The 6,183-nt window shown below is 42.1% G+C and overlaps 1 non-coding gene across 1 annotated transcript; it reads left to right on the top strand.

Annotated features, from left to right (window-relative positions):
• The first annotated feature begins 2,957 nt into the window (after nucleotides 1–2,957).
• Nucleotides 2,958–3,113, top strand: LOC135626100 (5.8S ribosomal RNA). Its single transcript, XR_010492266.1, has one exon. It is a non-coding gene; the product is annotated as a 5.8S ribosomal RNA (ribosomal RNA).
• Nucleotides 3,114–6,183: the final 3,070 nt, after the last annotated feature.

Here is a 6,183-nt window from a genome sequence, read left to right as displayed (position 1 = left end):
CCATAAGCTCGTCGGAACTCGCCAAGTGGATCATCGCAAGTCCAGGAGTTTGCCGGAAGTCCGCAGGAGCATCACCGAGGGTTCATCGGATGATCGACGGAAGTTCGCCGGAAACTCGTCGGAAGAAGCGATTGACGCACCGGAGCAAGCTGCAGAAATTGTCTTAGGATTTATCGTAGTTAGCACTAATGATTAAGTTGAAAATGGGAGGTGATCCCGTTAGCTTAATCTTGGGGCAATTGGGCCCCTGAAAAACCAAAATTGGGCCGAATGGATCAACCCATTCGGACCCTGGTTGCTGTGGGAGGTGCAACCGCCTAAGCTAGGATGTAGCACCGCCTGGGCTAAGTCTCCCAGGGAGACTGGGCGGTGAAACCGCCCCAGCCAGGAGGAGCAACTGCCTAGGCTTAGTCTCCGAGCGAGACTGGGCGGTGCAACCTCTCCTGACAAGAGGTGGCACCGCTTAAGCTCAAGTTTCGAGCTCTGCCAAGCGGTGCAACCGCCCTAGTCAGGAGGTGCAACCGCCTGAGCTCGGTCTTCGAGCTCTGGCAGAGAGGTGCAACCGCCCCTGACAGAGGTGGCACTGCCTAGAGGCTCAGTCTTCGAGCTCTGCCAGGCGGTGCAACCGCCCCAGTCAAGAGGTGCAACCGCCTGATCCCGGAATTTCGGGAATTGACAATTTTGAGCTCCAAATTTGAACTGGGTTAGGGCCTATAAATACCCCACCCATTCAGCACTGAAATGATAGAACTTACACTCAAAATCTTGATATCTTTCTGTGATTCTTAGAGCTCAAAACTGTTGTAAAGGCCAAAAGTTCTCCTCCTTCTGTTCTTCAAAGGTTGAGTTGTAAAGAGAGGAGAGAAAACTTCTGTAAGGGTTGTCTCCTAAGCCCGTCAAAAGGAGTGAATCTATAAATGGGTGGTTGGCCTTCGCCTATTGAAGGAAGACCTCTAGTTGACGTCGGTGACCTCGTCGGTGGAAGAAGCCAAAAGTGGAGTAGGTCCAGATTGACCGAACTACTCTAAATCTCAGTTTGAATTTCCTTTGAGCATTTTACCTTCACTGCAAACTTCTCAATAGCTTACTGCCTTCTACGATTTTACGAACAAGTTTCTAAGTTCAGAACTTTCCGAATCTGCGTTTAGACGTAAATCGTTTTTCTGTACGATCATCATATTTCAGTTTACGTTTACGTTTTGATTTCAATCATAATTGTTTACTGCCTTCTGCGATCTTACGAACAAGTTTCTAAGTTCAGAACTTTCCAAATCTGCGTGTAGACGTAAATCGTCTTTTATCGTACGAACGTCGCATTTCAGTTTGCGCTTGTATTCTGCTTTCCATCATAAACTGCAAACTGCCTTCCTAGATCTACTTTAACGTCTTCTCGCTTAATCTCAAGTTAAAGTAATCTTAGAATCAGCTTTCACATCGAAATCGTTTTTATCGAACGAACGCAGCTTTCGTTTTAATCGCTGAAAAATTTCCGCTGCACTAATTCAACCCCCCCCCCCTCTTAGTGCTCTTGATCCTAACAGGGGGCATTCGTATTTCATAGTCAGAGGTGAAATTCTTGGATTTATGAAAGACGAACCACTGCAAAAGCATTTACCAAGGATGTTTTCATTAATCAAGAACGAAAGTTGGGGGCTCGAAGACGATCAGATACCATCCTAGTCTCAACCATAAACGATGCAGACCAAGGATTGATAGATGTTGCTCTTAGGACTCCGCCGGCACCTTATGAGAAATCAAAGTCTTTGGGTTCCAGGGGGAGTATGGTCGCAACGTTGAAACTTAAAGGAATTGACGGAAGGGCACCACTAGGAGTGGAGCTTGCAGCTTAATTTAACTCAACACGGGGAAACTTACTAGGTCCAAACATAGCAAGGATTGACAGACTGAGAGCTCTTTCTTGATTCTATGGGTGGTGGTGCATGGTCGTTCTTAGTTGGTGGAGCGATTTATCTGGTTAATTCCGATAACGAACGAGACCTCAGCCTGCTAACTAGCTATGCGGAGGCATCGCTATATTTATGTTCAAAGGTATCACTTGTAAATCCAAATGAACATTATATTATATTATTAATATTTTTTAAATATTAAATATTTATGTTCAAAGGTGACAAACCTATTTCTAATATATGAATGAAACATTATATTATTCATGATTTTCGAAAAGAATATATTTGTATGTTACAACTATTCAAGGATGGCTTCAACAACCATCCTTAGTAGAGTTAGAAAATTATGATAAAGATAAAGAGAAAAAGGATTATGTTAGTAGCAAGTCAAAGTCTTCTTTAAACATTCTTAGAGGGACTATGGCCGTTTAGGCTATGAAAGTTTGAGGCAATAACAGGTCTGTGATGCCCTTAGATGTTCTGGGCTGCACGTGCGCTACATTGATGTATTCAACGAGTCTATAGCCTTGGCCGATAGGCCCAAGTAATCTTTGAAAATTTCATCATGATGGGGATAGATCATTGCAATTGTTGGTCTTCAACGAGGAATTCCTAGTAAGCGCGAGTCATCAGCTCGTGTTGACTACGTCCCTGCCCTTTGTATACACCGCCCGTCGCTCCTACCGATTGAATGGTCTGGTGAAGTGTTCGGATCAAGGCGACGGGGGAGGTTCACCACTTGCGACGTCATGAGAAGTCCACTAAACCTTATCATTTAGAGGAAGGAGAAGTCGTAACAAGGTTTCCGTAGGTGAACCTACGGAAGGATCATTGTCGAGACCCACTGATGAGGATAACCGTGAATGCATCAACGATTGCTCACCGGGCTCATCCCGACAACACCCCGAATGTCGGTTTGCCCTCGGGTGGGATGACTGAGGGGATGAACTACCAACCCTGGTGCAGATAGCGCCAAGGAACACGAACATCGAAGTCGGAGAGCCTCGCTGCATGCAAGAGGCTACAATTCTGACAATGACCCCATTGGATAACTCTCAGCAACGGATATCTCGGCTCTCGCATCGATGAAGAACGTAGCGAAATGCGATACCTGGTGTGAATTGCAAAATCCCGTGAACCATCGAGTCTTTGAACGCAAGTTGCGCTCGAGGCCATCCGGCTAAGGGCATGCCTACCTAGGCATTACGCTTTCGATGCTTCATCGTTGCCCCCTCAGGAGGTGGGGGCAAATGCGGAGGATGGCCCCCCGTGCCAGAAGGTGCGGTTGGCCGAAGAGCAGGTCGTCGGTGGTTGTCGAACACGACGCGTGGTGGATGCCTTGTGCGAGCCATACGTCATGCCTTTAGGACCCGGGCAAGGCCTCAAGGACCCATGTCGTGGTGCAAGTCGATGTCACAGACTGCGACCCCAAGTCAGGTGGGGCTACCCACTGAGTTTAAGCATATAAATAAGCATAGGAGAAGAAACTTACGAGGATTCCCTTAGTAACGGCGAGCGAATCGGGATCAGCCCAGCTTAAAAATCGGGTGGCTGCATCATCTGAATTGTAGTCAGGAGAAGCGTCCTCAACAATGGACCAAGCCCAAGTCCCCTGGAAAGGGGCACTAGGGAGGGTGAGAGCCTCGTCCGGCTCAGACCCTGTCGCACCACGAGGCGCTGTCGACGAGTTGGGTTGTTTGAAATGTATGTAAATTAAAAAAAAATTATGACCTTATACATTATGCTTATTATATTTATTAATTAAATATTTTATATAAATAATATCATCTTTTAACATAATGCTTAGACTTTATGTAAAAATCTAAGATTGTTATATGGTAAGTTAAAAAAAATCTATTACATATCCTTCAAGTGCATAAATATAATTGAGAGAGAAATAAACATCTCTTTTGTAAATTGACTAGTAATCCTTTAGTCATCCAATACTTTATGCACTTTTTGTGATCAATTACACGAGGCATGGTTCTAAACTCCACACATAGAAATCTTATTTGAAAATAGAACCAATTAATTTTTTTGACGAGATATATTTTGATATAAAATCGATAGTAGAGCTATATTTGCTGGAATAAGTATTTTGGATAGAAAAGTCACATTAGACAAGGAATGAACTCTTGAAGAAAAGTCATAGTACAGTTGTATTTGTCGAAATGAGTGTTTTGAAAAGAAAAGACATGAATTCACGATAAAACTTAAATAAGATCGAAAAATAGCTCACCACCAAGTTAAAATCACAAAGGGATATAGAAAGTTCACCACCCCAAGGATTATAAATGAGAATACATAACTGAAAACAAAAGACTCACAACTCAAGGACGTATCCAAGAGATACAAAGTTTAAGGGGGTACTCCAAGAGAACTTCTGCCAAAATATCATCAGTTTTTAAAGTCTTTTCTAACCCATAAAATACCAAAATCAGTACTAGTGCATGAAACAACCCTTCATGCATAGGGAATTTTGAAACTAGTGTTTTACAACTGCTAACCAACTCCTTTAATGCATTCCTTGGTCATGAAGAAAATCACCTTGAAATAGCTTTAACTTTGAGCAGGGAATATGTTAATGAGCTATCATATTTAAGTGGGCTGAGTTGAAGATTATTAGGCAATATTATTGGATAAAAAAAAAATCATATTATCAGTAAGGTCCATATGAGCAGATTGTAGCAAATTAAACACTCCCATGTCAAAAGTCATCTCTCTTGGGTGTTACACCAAACAAAGAGAAACTGGCTCTGATACCAACTATTAGGACCATGACCAGCACTAGGGGGGGAGAGGGGTGAATTAGTGCTTACAAAAAATTATGTCAATTCGAAAATATCATTCGATAAAGATTGTATCGAAAAGATAAGTTTAACTTGAAAGCATTTTTGTAAGTGTAGTGAAAGTAGTAAGCAAGTAAATTAGTTTGCAATCTGAAAATGAAAACCAGAATAAAAATGTAAATTAAGTACACTAGATTTATAGTGGTTCGGTCGTCGTGATCTACGTCCGATCCTGATTCCTCTTCACTCGAGACCACCAGCTTCCACTATTGATCATCTTTCTAATGGGTGAAGATCAACTACCCTTACACTATTTTTCCTTTTCACGGGTTCAGGAGAGAACCTTTACACCCCTCTTTTACAAGTGTTACCTCACACACCTACCTTAAGACTATCACTAAGCTCTTGGAGGAGGGACTCTATACTTAAAAGAGTTTACAACCTTGGAATCATAGAGTTTTTGCTCTATTTTCATGTGTATTCCAAGCAACAATTTGTGGGGTATTTATAGACCCTCAAGAGCTTCAAAACTTGGAGCCAAAATTCAAATCCCCAAGTTTTCGAGATACTGGTGGTACCACCGTCAGTACTGGGTGGTACCACCACTTGTCAGTTTGACATTGGGTGATACTATCGCCCAGTCTGACGATACCACCACCTGAAATATTGACACTGGACGGTACTACCACCTAGTCTAGCAGTACCACTACCTAACAAAGTCTTGAAGATTGTGTCTGGATAGTACCACCGCTAGAACCTACTACGGGACATTGAATGGGCCAAATAGTAGGCCCAATTTATCCTTGATTCAGGCCCAATTGGCCCCTAATTAAGTTCACATTGTTTCACCCCAATATCGACTCAATTAGACCTAAACTAACTTGATCTAGATAAATTATTACAAAGCACGAATTATATGTTGTCTGGTATGTCATTGGTTCTTTCGGTGTTTTGTCTGATCCTTCAGCTCATCATCCTCTCCTTCGGTGTATTGCCCAATCGGCATGTTGACTCCTGCAACTTCTGATCTCCTTGGCGCAATATTTGATCCTTCAACCCGATGCCCAAACTCATGGCACGAAATCCTTCTACCGACATGTCAACCGATCTTCCGGCCCGACATACAATCTCTTGACATGTTCAACTCTGGCCCAATGTCTGATTCCTCCTGCTTCAATCAATTTGCCTCTCCTTGATCGAAGTTAGTCCTACATCACTCAAAATGTAAATTAGATCACAAACTCATTAATTGATTTCATCATCAAAATCCAAGATTCAACATGACTAGGATTAATTAGGGTTTATGTTTAAAGGTGAATCGATCTCATTATTGTGATCTCATCACGATCTGATTCTCATTGCACAGATCCATGGACATCACTATATATATATATATATATATATATATATATATATATATATATATATATATATATAAAGTGATAAAATACCAAATAATATAATAAGCAAAAAGAGTGTCATGTCAC

This window comes from Musa acuminata, chromosome BXJ2-10 (genome assembly GCF_036884655.1).
Source record: "Musa acuminata AAA Group cultivar baxijiao chromosome BXJ2-10, Cavendish_Baxijiao_AAA, whole genome shotgun sequence".
Taxonomy (NCBI): Eukaryota; Viridiplantae; Streptophyta; class Magnoliopsida; order Zingiberales; family Musaceae; genus Musa; species Musa acuminata.
The sequence above is the reverse complement of the archived record's forward strand: the minus strand, read 5'-3'. Positions and strand labels throughout refer to the sequence as shown.